Genomic DNA, 13,775 nt, shown 5'->3' with positions numbered 1-13,775 from the left:
GAAGGTAAATGATCTGTGTAGGTGTTTCCGATATCTTATATCCTGGTGGCACCATCGGCGAAAATTCGTGTATCGTGTGTACGCACTTGTCGTTGCTGTACGCACCTGCAGTCACGTTACATTCTATGCGAATAATATTTACGTTTATGATATTTATAGGTGCATCCGATTCATGCCACAATCGCGATTCAAGAATACGCGATGAAAATCCCAACAGCGATCCGATGTTGTTAGGTTTAATGAAATTTATCCGATAAGCATATATAATCTCGCTCTTCATTGTATTATTGTTAGCACGAATCACCAGCGGATATTCGCTCTCGTCTTCATCTTCTTTGCGAAACGTCCTCTTTCCCGCAACATCGGGATGAGATTGTAAAATTGCGCGTTTCAAATATCTATCTATATCACGCAATTCATACGATCCTTCCGGAATCATAATTTCCTTGTCCTCTTTGTCATAGTAAAATTTGTTATTCGATGAATTTACATTAGGTATGGTATAATATGTTTCAAAGTCTGTGAGGCCGAGCTCGTTATCGCCATCGCTCAAATCTATGGCTGGAAAATAGCTTACCGCGAGGATGCTACTCTTGCCGGTTAGCGTAAACGTTAGTGACATATTGAAACGAATACTAAGTTAAATTGCACAATGTTAGCCTCTAAATTGATTATTAACTGTTTGGAGAAAACGCAAACACAGTTGACCGCAGTTGCTTTGATCGTAACGTTGATATGGCGTGTGATTGTACTCGATCCGCTTTACATCTAAATATTGCACCAGTTCTTTCGGCGGTCTAAGATTGCCGAAACTATCAAAGTATATAGCGCGATCTTCCCTCTTTGCGTATGCCACCCAGTGTGTACCCGATCCTTCAACATTATCTAAATTTACAATACCACTCTCGTTTCGATATGCTCCAGCCGTTGGTAATGCCGTACGCATAAAAATTCCTCTAAAGTATGGAATGCGCATACGTTTTGCTAACTGTAATAATTGTATGTTGGTAGTTACACCTTTCGGCATTTTTAACGTCTTTTTGACGTTTTTTTTTCTTTTCATCAAAACTCCTTGTCCACGCTTGTATGGAGCGAGATAAACTCCATGACCTTCCATGACGTGATTATGACGTTTCAATTCTTTCAGCTGACGCTGCGCTGCCTTGTTATCATTCACAACTCCCGCCGCTCCGCCGACCAACGACCCGAGAACTCCCAATAGCGGTAGAATGGGTAAAACACCTCCGCGTTTCGCTACCGAAAGTATTCGTTTACTCGCTCTTTTCTTTTTATCTCTTTTTTTCTTTTTCAAGCCCATACCGATTTTCGTCTTAGTTTTCATAGCTGCCCAAACGGTTGCTGCAGCAGCTCTTTCTCCGAAAGTCGAATCGTTCGCTGTAATGCGTTTTCGCGCTTCCGCAGCGAGTATATTGTCAGCTGCGTGTCTGTCGGTGAGTTCGTTGCTTCGGGAGTACGCAATGTCGTGTTCGCGACACGCCACGTCCAACGGATTAATACCCCGATCGCCTCTGGCCAATCGCTTTTTCAGCCTAGTACCCGGACCGCAAAATTGATATCCAGGTATATGCAGTTCAAAAGGAAGCGCATTTATCGCACGATTTAACAAGCCGCAACCTACCGCTGGCATTCGCGACAATTCTTTATCAACGGTGCGGGGCCGTCGATGTGCGTCTGCTGCCACGATTGATTATAATGCTCGTAACAACGACGATAGCTTTGAACCTCTGGATCAGTCTTTATATGTTCCGGAAGCCTGTTCCACACGTGTTCGATATAGTTGCCACACACGCGTAGCAAAATAGGTTTCGATACGAATTCTAACTGTTCGGCGCTCAAATCGAGTATATCATAGGGATGTGACAATATGAGAAACATTTTACATACTGAGCAATTTTGCTCGGCGCGTCTCTATAAATAGATCGGTCTTAATATAATTTTTATCAGTTCTTATGAGAGGGGAAAAATATGCGGTTCGTACAACATTCACCAGCGATCAAAATAACAAATTTCGATGACAGGATAATGTCCGAACGAAAGATACGGAGACATGGAAACATGTTGCCGAGTTCTATACGCAGTATAATTTGCGGTCCGTCAAATTGTGGCAAGACAAACGTATTAATAAGCTTGTTGAAAGTCCGCATGGAGTACGTTTTGAGAATGTGTATGTGTACTCGAAATCATTACAACAACCGAAATATCGATATTTAGAAAATTTATTGACACCGATTGAAGAAGTTAATTATTTTGCATTCTCCAATAACTGTGATGTCATTCAGCCGAGTGAAGCGCTTCCGAATTCCATTATCTTTAATGACGTGGCGTGTGATAAGCAAGATACGATAAGAGACTACTTTGCAATGGGGCGACACGTGGACGTCGACTGCTTCTATCTCTGTCAGACATATGCAAAGATACCGAAACATCTTATACGCGACAATGCGAATTTGCTAATTTTATTCAAGCAGGGTGGTACTAATCTAAAACATGCGTACAACGATCATGTAAATACCGATATGTCTTACGAGGATTTTAGCAATTTATGTCATACTTGTTGGCAACAAAAGTATGGATTTTTAGTGATAGATAAGGATAGTGCGCTCGCTAATGGACGGTATCGAAAAGCATTTAATGACTTCGCAATACCATAAAGCAGTTAGTTGTTTTCGATACGTTGACTAAGTAGCGTTTCTCAACATGGATAACACAGATAACAGTATGAATCGTGAGAAGATTGTGAAAGAGATTGCGAAAACGAGTGATTCAATTCGCAAAAAATATCGCGCTTTGAAAGCGGGTAAAGTGCAAGAAGAGATGGCGTTGGAGAGACACTTTAAGCCCATTGTCGAACCATTAAAACAGATTGTTGAAAACACCGTTGGTGATGTATCAGATCCGATTAAGAATGAAACGTTCTTTTCGGAAAAAGATGAATATGCAGAACCAAAACCGAAACGAAAGTGATTAAACGCTTCGTTTAACAATTCTATAATGACCTCTACTCCTGTTAAAAAAATGAGACGATCAAAAACTGTACCAACTAATTTGAATGAAACATCGCAAATATTACATGATAGTGATTTATCGTACAGTCATGTACCTTCTGTCGAAGACGTTTTTGAAATCGCAGCCAATGAACCGCTTGTGACATCTATTCGACAACAGTTGGCAACGCAAGAAGGACGTGAAAAGTTGCACGCATACTATGGTCCATTAGGTCAAAAATATATGGGAGCTGTTCTGAGTGGTAAAAAACCAGTCATAATAGATACTGTTTATGGAGTTTATTTCACCGACTTTGGAACGATGCTCGGCGATAAACGCTTCGACATACATAAGAATGACAGCATAGTCATAGATGGTAAAATATATGTGGAAACGCCTGGTCTGTACGAATTAATTTTCATGAAAATGCCCAACATGTACACGAATAATGACCTGCAGAATTATAAAAACATTCTATTGGCAACAAATGCATATAGACACGGGCATATTGCACATAATCAAGTAATAGGCAACAAAGGGTCTAAATATAAAAATATAATTGCGCCCTTAGTAACAGACGTAAAAGTTGGACAAGGTATACCGAGCGCTATTACATTAAATGATAACAAGATCGATTATGTTCATTGGGATGATCCCAACGAGCTTGTAGATCGCCTTCGATTGCTCGAGGCCTCACACCAAGCAGGGCACAATGCTCACGACAACGAGATTCTATCAATTATTGAAGAACTTCGCGAGGCTGGTCTTATTATAAATTAAAACTGCATGAAACAAACCATTTAGTCAACATCGAAATGTCAATCAACAAGTTTGGAACATCGCTTGGAAGAGGTGGTGCGGAACCATACTATCAATGAAGTGGATTAGTCAGAAATTACGTGCGCGATAACGCTCTTTGCATGACTGCCACTGATTTTGAAATGCAAAGTCGCGAAAAATTCGACGTGTAGCGCTGCCTGTAGACGATACTGATGCAACCAATAAACGATACGTGCAGCAGACCGTGAAAATTTTAAAGGATCGACAGGATGAAATCGGGAGGAAGATTGAGACACTCCAAAGTAGAGTAGAAATTACAGCTCATATGCTAAACGAGTTTCAAAGGCAGCTCGACGCGGTGACTCATCGTGCAGAGTAAAAAAGTCGATACATCGAATATATGTGTCATTTACATATTATATTCCAAACATGTCTGAGAAACAATTGCTGGTTAAGGAGTTGCATGCTCCGGCGAGAAGAAATTTTCCTCGAAGACATGTCATAGTTCGCGGATATGATGACCTGTGGCAGGCGGATGTGGTTGAGATGCGTCCTTACACGCAATTTAACCGAGGTTATCATTACATACTCACCGTTATCGACGTGCTGAGCAAGCATGCATGGGCTGTGCCGCTTAAGGCCAAGAGTGGTAGCGAAGTTGCTATTGCAATTGCAAAGATAATTCGGAAAGATGCAAGATGTCCGAAAAATTTGCAAACAGACAAAGGAATTTTATAACGCAAACGTGCAGAAACTATTAAAAAAACATGATATTAATCATTATTCTACGTACTCCATAATGAAAGCATCAGTTGTCGAACGCTTTAACCGCACATTAAAAAACGTTATGTGGAAACAATTTACACTCAATGGAAATTATAGATGGATCGATTTGCTGCCACGTCTTGTATCAGAATACACGAAAACATCGAACTATCGGCATGCGACCCATCGATGTTACGCCTGCAATCGCTAAAAAACTCTTAACCACGGTGTACAGTCACGTAAAAATTGCAGCACACGCACGATTTAAAGTAGGTGACTCGGTGCGCGTCAGCAAATTCAAAACTGTTTTTGAGAAGGGCTATACACCAAATTGGACTACGGAGATATTTAAAATCATCAAAGTACCAATCCTGTGACATATCTACTGGAGGATTCCTGTGGAAAACCTATTGCTGGAGGATTCTACGAATATGAGCTGCAGCGTGCTGCAAATCCTGACGTGTATCTTGTTGAAAAAATATTACGCAGAAAAGGAGATGAGGTTTATGTCAAGTGGCTGGGATTCGATGGATCACATAATGCATGGATACATAAAGACAATGTTATTTAATCCATATAAAAATTGTTTTTATTATATTTACATAAAAGTACAATGTAACCGTATAAACATAAAATATATTATTAATTTTATATTATGCGAGATTTCTTTATCATCCTTCCATCATCCTTAATACATTCTTATTAATACTTTTAGATAAAAATACAAATAAAATTATAATGTAAAACTATAAAATGTGTATATAGTAAAATATAAAATATTATAGCGGTATTCGATAATGCCGCCACGGTAACGTTTCAACTGAATCGGGTATAAGGTATCTCTTATCGTCGTACGGACTCAAAGCAATTTTCGTTTCGGACACCGTATATACTTCATGCATCTTGGATCTTATGCATGATTGGCGGCGCGTCATCTCGATCTCATCTCTCAAACACTGGGTGTATTCATCGAACGTTATTGTTCGCGCTACTACACTATTCTTGACACCTTTCACCTTTTTCGTATCCTTCTTTCCATCCACCTTCAACGCATACATCTTTGCTCTAAGTCCAACAAACTCAGTCATTATCATACCATTGTTCTCATCTTTCATTAGACCCGGAACTTTTTTATTCTCGAGAGGCATACCGTATGTGTTGTCGACTAGCGATATCGCGTTTCATCGTCTCGTAAATATCCTCACACTCGACGAGATATATGAGACTGTCGGTGTCGGTATACATGACTCTACATTTGTCACGATATAGAGGTAACATGTACTCGTGGTGAAATTCATATAGACACGTCTTAGAAATATCTAAGATACACATACCTACGTAAATCGATTTATATAATTTTACCTCGAGTTTTTTAAGTTCAACGGCGATTAAATTTTCCGCAAAAATACTTCGACTATGAAAATTTGGTTTTGTGATCATTGCCTCCGCACCATACCGCCCCGCCCATTTCGTCAACAACTTAACGTCAACATGATTGCGTACATTCTCCATGGTTTTACCAAACACCGCATTATTCATTAATTTATACAAATTTTTTTCGAAATCATTTTTAGCGATGGTTCGGAATTGTGTGTTTAACTCTATGTATTTACAGAGCCATGGAAATTGTGCGAATTGTAATATACGGTGTATCTTCGCGATATGAAGACCGTGACGCGTGCACTGATGCAGGTTGCGGTAGTGGATGACGTAACGTTTCTTATCATACAAGGTCGCTAAAAGTTTACATTCACGCTTGCCTGGTGGTTTATCGCGTGTCGGGCAGAAAGGTAGGTCAGTGTGTTCATCGTGAAGGTCTCGGGAATACTCGAGATCAACTTCGAGAATGTATCCCGTTGGTGAATCAGGAGCAATCGCACACACGTCAAAATTTGAGGCATCTTTGACCCATTGAAATTCTCCATAGGGCAACGGTTGACACATTGCCCATCCGTACAAATTATTGACGTCAAAGTACATAAGATATGAGGATGGTTTCAATGGGTCGTACGTCTGCATGTACTTGTTATTGGCTCGCGCATGTCTGCCTGAACATTGGCTGAGACCACCGCGTATACCGCGTTCTATAAACATTACCATGTCAATGTCAGTAAGCAATTCGAAAGTGATGTTGGTGTATTTTAACATAGCATCCCATGTGTATCCGGGGAGAGTGTAATAATGTGCGGGATCGAGGCCATAACTTTCTAAGCATTTATCGCGGAAATTTTCAAAAATATCAGCTAACAATAACACATCCGTTTTCAAATATAGATCGCTGTATTCACCCAACGTTCGAACGGAGAATCGCTTCGAGACATTCTCGGCGTGCGCGTAATCGCTCTCGGATACAGTATCACCGGTCAGGGAACTGAAAAATAATTCGCGCGGCGGTAAACATATGTCCTGCAGCTTGTCCACGCAATCCACGTACTCGTACGGAAATACACCTTTTCGTGTCAATAAATCGAAATCCTCGTCAGACAAGTGTAAAAATTTGGAACGTACAATTTTTAATTTTTCTTTACTTAGAAACGATGCCAATTTTTCGAGACTAGTATTTAAAAATTTATATGAATCTACAAACCGTAGTTTTATGTAATTGTGTTGATTTAATTTATCGGCTGTGTCTATGACATGTTTTGTGAAAGAAATGTACTTTTCTTTCGTGATGGGGAGTATGTCGGTCTTCCCTTTGAACGCAGTGGCTATTTCCTTAATAATGAAATGTGAATCGTATCCAGATAAATTATGAAAAATAATTGGCATATATGATACATTTCGATAATTTAGATTACAAAGAGAATGTGCTGGACCGCGGTAACGACCGGTCAGGTGACAATGATCGCGCACCCGCGTATCGTCTGGCGCAAACGGCTTATCACAGATATGACACCGCGTCGCACTACGGTATGCCTCCAATTGTTCCTTCGATAACGTTTCCATGGGGACATTAGTGGATAAATGAGTTTTAACATTATGCGCTAATTCTTCAATTTGTTTCGTGAACCACGCGATGCAATCTTTATCGCGACGAAACCTATACGTAGATAACGCGTCGTCGTACGAGCATCGCACGTAGTATCCGATGCTGAATACTTCGTGTTGTTGATATGTGTACGACGCTTGCTCTGCATTGTGTTGTGTCTTCCGCAGCACACACTCGAGGTCTGCGTAGACGATAAAGGGCACTCGTTCCTTGTGGTTTACGTTCTGAAAATTTAACCATTTGTTGTCTTCAGCGGGCAGTGTGATGGCACAGTCGTTCATCGTCTGGCAGTCCACATCATGTAATTGCAGCCTCTCGTATGATGAAAAATAATTCAAGCACCTGTAAAAAATAATGAAAACATTTTTAATTACTTTTTTGCTAGATCATGTGAATTTTTTAATATATTATACATACCGATCGCAAATGTATTTCTTGTGCTCCTTTTTACTTAGTTGGGAGCTGACGAGGCGGGACAGATTTTTTATCCAAGCAAAGTGACCCACGCCGCCTTCGCGCAGATTTTACAAGTATAATAAATTGATGTGTTTCTCTTTCTTGTCGTTGAAGAGCCGCAGCGGAAGAATCTTTAGCATCGCCATTTCCTTTTTGATCCCGTAGACGTTGATCGATACATTGTTAAGACTCTCAAATTTTCCTATATCCTTTAGTGTAACGGGAAACGCAATGTCGTCAAACTTTAGAACTATTGTATAATGTGGATACGATGACTCTCTATCATTATGTCTTTCGACAGGGTGTAGCGCGGCAACCACTGACCACGCGAAGCATGCATTGTCCTTTGAATTAATGTTCACTACCGCACGTTTCGTCATTATTTCTCGCGGCAAAGTCATGTAACATCCCGCATGTAAAGGATTGTACTTGTTTATATTTAGAGTCAAATTGAGAATTCGCGACAGCGCCCACCCGCTATCACGTTCTTGAAACTCTTCGAGTGATGCTAATGTGGGCTCGATAACGCGTCGCTCATACCACTCGTCCAAATCTGACGTTTGAAATAGTTCACAATTTTTAGTGTTTATACTTTTGTTTGCACGTTTATCACCCGTTACAAACACACCATTAAACGCAGTGTTTACTTTCACACTATTGTGTTTTTCTAGAGTGTCCCGCACTCGCTCAAGCACTATACCACCTGCATCTTCTAAAAACGTTCGCGGTTCGATATAGTTTGTATTTATCACCACACCTGTCTGAATGCGATTCTCGAACGCTGCATCTATCTCTTGCCACACGAGTCTGTCCGCGTTATTACTAGTGCTCGCGTAATTATCGCCTACATGTACAAAACGTCTTTGTAATAACGTTTTTTCACTCTCGAGTCGCGCGATCCTCGCAACCAACGATTGTCTCTGTCCGACGGCAAGCCGAGAACGCTTGACTCGGCTATGTTCCTCAAGCTGTTGTATAAATTCGTCGCATCGCTGCAACCACATGAAACACTCGCCCAAGTTAGCGACTCCATTTGCTTGCTCTAACAGCTCGCGTTCCATTTGCTCGAAATGTTCCATGTTTTTTTATAATGTTTTTGACACTTTTTAGCAATCACAGTTTCGCGTCGCGTTTGGATCATCAAATGTGATACCATGTGCTTCCCGACCAGTTATCACTCGTCACTCGAATCACTTTCGCGTCGCGTTCGAATCATCAAATGTGATACCATGCGCTTTCCGACCAGTTATATATATTCTCATCATTTCTTTGTTTTAACTGAAGCACTGTCATATCAGCATTAGTACATCTGCGCTTCACTTTTGCAAGATTTGCATTCTTCGAATGCACGATTTTGAATGATCTCATCAGAAGATAAAATAAGACAAATGATTTATGTACGTGCCTAAAACATATTTTGTCACAGCAGCCACACATTAGCGCTTTTGCAAGATTCTTCGAATGATCTCATCAGAAAATATGTATCAAATAATTTGTGTACGTGCCTAAAGCATATTTTTACATCACAGCTGCCATACATCGGCGCTGACTTTTGCAAAATTTGCATTCTTTGAATGTATGATTTTTAAATGATCTCATCAAAAATATGAAGACTATGGGATTTGTTCCCACTACTCTTATTGAGGTATGTGGAGGGGTGTACAGTATAAAAAGAGTTGAAGCATCTGTACCCGTTTGTTATCGGATAGCAAAGGCTTCTGAAACGTTACTACAATCGGCGAATTTCTCGAGGATGAACTATTACGTTCCGATCCAGCAAAATGAAGCGTGTGATAAACCGTAAGTATTTTTAATTTTTAAATTTTTTCTTCTATATTTTCTTCTATATTTCCTTCTACATTTATTCACACTTTTATTTCTAATTCCCTGTATTCTTTTTACAGAACATTATCGCAGCCGCGCTATATTCCGCGCATCTTGGGAAGGAGATATGCTTTGACTGCTACAGCATATAAATATTTGGACATCGGAATCAGGGTGGAATTTATGCCCTGTGTAGAATTATTGATTGGTGACAACCGAAGTCGCATGGGTCACCTACACCTGACTTATGCAATATGGAAAACGTTCATCGAGAGACGTGCGGATATTGTGCAACTCATGCAGGCAGCTGTATCTTCTTCAAGAATTTCGATTCTAAAGACCTATAATCAAAGATTCGCCAATGGCAAACACAATTTTGATTGGTCACTTGAGTCACATGGTTTATCCGCCATTGCGTACCCACGCTGGGCGAGGAAGAGGGGAGAGTGCTCTGTGTTGAGCAGTATAGGTTAAAGGAATATGTGTCAGAAATTATAAGGTAATTCAATCTCTGCACTCTAGGGTCACTATATTTTGACGATACACTCAGGAAGAACAAGAAAAATTAAATTTGCATCTGTTATATGGCTGCGTACAACTTGGAGCAGGCTCGCATTGTTTACTATTTCCACTACTCCAGACCTCAGCCCCAGACCCCAGCCCCCGGCCCCAGCCCCCATCCAGTCTCCGTATGGGTACAAGATGGTGGATAGCAGTCATGGTGGGAGGCCATTGGCGCATCTTTGATTATAGGTCTTTATTCGATTCATGATCTAGTTATAGATCTCGTAAATATACGTAAAGAAAATATTGTAAAGTTAACATTATATAATACTAGTATGTATATGAAACCATCAACCATACAACTCTTATTAGAACTGGAAGATTGTGTTGAACAAGTATGCTACCAATTGCATCAAAATATTTATATTGTTGGTGAAAAATATAAACAATTTGTTACTATTTTATGTCAAAATCATGTCACTAATAAAAGTGATGCTGTAAAGATATTACATGAAAGATATGATAAAAGACGTGTTTCGTAGATTGCGAGTTATTGGCTTATGGCTTATGCATCCGACAATATTGTATATGATGCTTTACAAAACGAATAAATGAAAAAAGTCTAATAGATTGTGAACTTATTCATCAGACAAATATTGTATATGATACGTTATGAAATAAATAAATGAAAAAATTCATAAATAATTATTCTAACTTATTTTCTCTCTGCCCTATTCCTTTGCGGTATAATGGCGTGCGGAACTTGGTAGGAGGTACATAGATAAGATGGGTGGGAACGTATATATCTGACTGCGTATGAAAGAACGAATGAAAGAGAAAGAGAGAATGATAAGACTACATGGTTCAAGATATCGCGTACGGGTGAGAGAGAGATTCGCAATAGAGGGAGAGCGCGAGTACCGCGACGGTGGACGGTGGCGGACGGCGGCGGCGGCGGTCGCGGACCCCGATTCCCCCTCTACGGTCGCGGACCCGAAAATCATGCGTCAGCGATTCCCGCACCGCGGCCGCGGACCCAAAAATCTCGCGTCAGCAATTTCCGCACCGCGAGACCCCCGATCCGCGTGACGTCATGCCCCCGCGCGTCTACAAGTTTCCCCCGCACACCCGCTCCCCCCTCGGAGCACCTGGATTAGAACCGGCTTAGTCTTAACTACTAAAGTATTACAAAAAAAAAATTGTTGCAATTACTATAATTCCAATATATTTGACACTGAAAATGATTATAAGATTGTATAATGCGCTTATAAGATTTGAATAACCACACTATCCAGTATGATTTTGCAACACAAATGTGAAAAGTCATTCCTATTTAATTTTGTCTACTAAACAATTGTTCAGTAACAAATTATAATTGAGATCTTCCGCTTTTGATCACTTTAACGTCTTTTTTTTTGCTCAAAATTGTAATATAAAATTTGGATAACAAATTTCTCTCTAGTAAACAAAAATACATAAACAATGTCTATTTACACTCATATTATAAAATGGTATTAATAATGTAATTATTTAAATTGCTTATATATATATATATATATATATACATATAAACAGATCATTGTCATCCTTCTTTTCTTTAAATTTATATTTACAATTATTATTTTTTATATAAAGTAGCTAACGCAATAGTTTATTTTTATAAGTTTTTTGCTGAAAACAAATCTGAAAATAATTTATCATGCCATATTGACAGTCGATATTTTTTACAATACATTTCACTTTGAAATTTTTTTATTTCTTCTTATTTTAAAGATACATTTCTTTAAAATCCATGTTTTGATTTGCAATTATTTTTTAAATTGTTTTTACAGCAACTTTTTTGAAACTATGAAGTGAAAAATTCGTGTTATTTTCACAAATATGATGTATTTCGTCGTGGAGCTAATGCAATGCAAATAGCTCGAAATATCAACGATGTGTTTGGCAACAATGTAGCTAATCTACACATAGTACGTCGATCGAGAAATTCTATTCTGGTGATTTTAATCGTGAAAATGAGCCACGTAAGCGATCTGAAACCAAGGTGAATAATGAGATAAAAGCTGTAGCGGATTTCAAACTACACGTGAATTAGTAGCAAGGTTGATTATTCTAACAATATCAAATCATTTGAGATAAATCAACAAGATAAAGTAGCTGGATTCCGCATAAATTAAACCAGTGATAGTACAGAAATTACTTCGAAGCTTGCCTTTTTTACTGTTACGGGATAAAGGTGAATTATTACTACATCGTATTTTTACGTATTTTATCGTATTATTACGTGTAATGAAAAATGGGTCCTTTTCGACAATCGCAAACGTTTGGCACAAAGATTGAACAAAGCTAAAGCGCCGAAACACACAGTCTAAAATCAAGTATTCATCAAAAAGAGCTAATAATGGTCCAGCGCTGGTATTATCTATTACAGCTTCATGAAACCTGATCAATTCGGCGGATGTCTACTGCAAACAATCGGACAGATGTTAAAGCAGTTTAGGATTAAGCAGCCGAGATTGATCAATAGAAACAATCCTCTTGCAAGACAACACTCGACAACATGTTACACAAAGACGCTACTCAAACTACATAAGCTGAATTTGGAAATTCTGTCATCCATGTATTTATAAAACTTTGCACCAACATACCGCTTGTTTCAGACACATACACACACACACACACATTGCACTATTTCTTACAAAGAAAAATATTTAATTTTCAACAGACTAAAAATGTTTTTTGCGATTTTATTGATACTTGCTTTGCATTGATTTTTCATTGCTGCTGTATAAATAAGTTATAAGGTACCATTAAAATGGCAAAACTGTGATGTAGTTTAGATGCATACTTTGATTAATTATACTGCTTCTTTGAGATATAATAACTTGAACTTTTGAGTCGAGATCGGATATTTTAACGACCTAAAAAGGAAAGCTATTTATGATACTTTTCAGTGAATCGTGAAAAATATGATAAAACAATTTTAATTGCACAAAGGATCAAGCACACACATAAGGGGAAAATTGGCCGCCCAATTGACTGAAAATGCAATATGTTGTACTTGATGGCCTCCTGATCAAAAATTCCAATGCGCCTGAGACCCAAAATCAACCGTTATCGAGATAGATGGCGTCAAAGGTCATATATAGGGTGCTGCTCCGTAAAGACCCCTCGTGAATGTGTGTGTGTGTGTGTGTGTGTGTGTGTGTGTGTGTGTGTGTGTCCTGATAATCATTTCTGCTGTGACAAATGTTGGCAACAAATTTTGTTGCCAAAAAGGCAGCAAATGAGAAACAGGTCTTGTCATTGCAAACACTGTTAGCAGATATTCAACAAATATTTAGCAACGTCCGTCATCAGAATACATGACAAAATATAATAGTGAACTGCGAGCAGATTTATTGAAAGTATTGATGACAAATTGACGACAAACACCAAAGTGCAAACAATG

The 13,775-nt window shown here is 39.0% G+C and overlaps 1 protein-coding gene across 1 annotated transcript in view; it reads right to left on the bottom strand.

Moving 5' to 3' along the window:
- Positions 1-13,775, bottom strand: part of LOC105831444 (peroxidase) — a 137,737-nt gene that overhangs the window by 82,749 nt on the left and 41,213 nt on the right. The gene's annotated exons all lie outside the window — the stretch shown is intronic.

This window comes from Monomorium pharaonis, chromosome 10, assembly GCF_013373865.1.
Source record: "Monomorium pharaonis isolate MP-MQ-018 chromosome 10, ASM1337386v2, whole genome shotgun sequence".
NCBI classification, from domain to species: Eukaryota; Metazoa; Arthropoda; class Insecta; order Hymenoptera; family Formicidae; genus Monomorium; species Monomorium pharaonis.
This window is presented reverse-complemented; position numbering and strand designations above follow the sequence as displayed.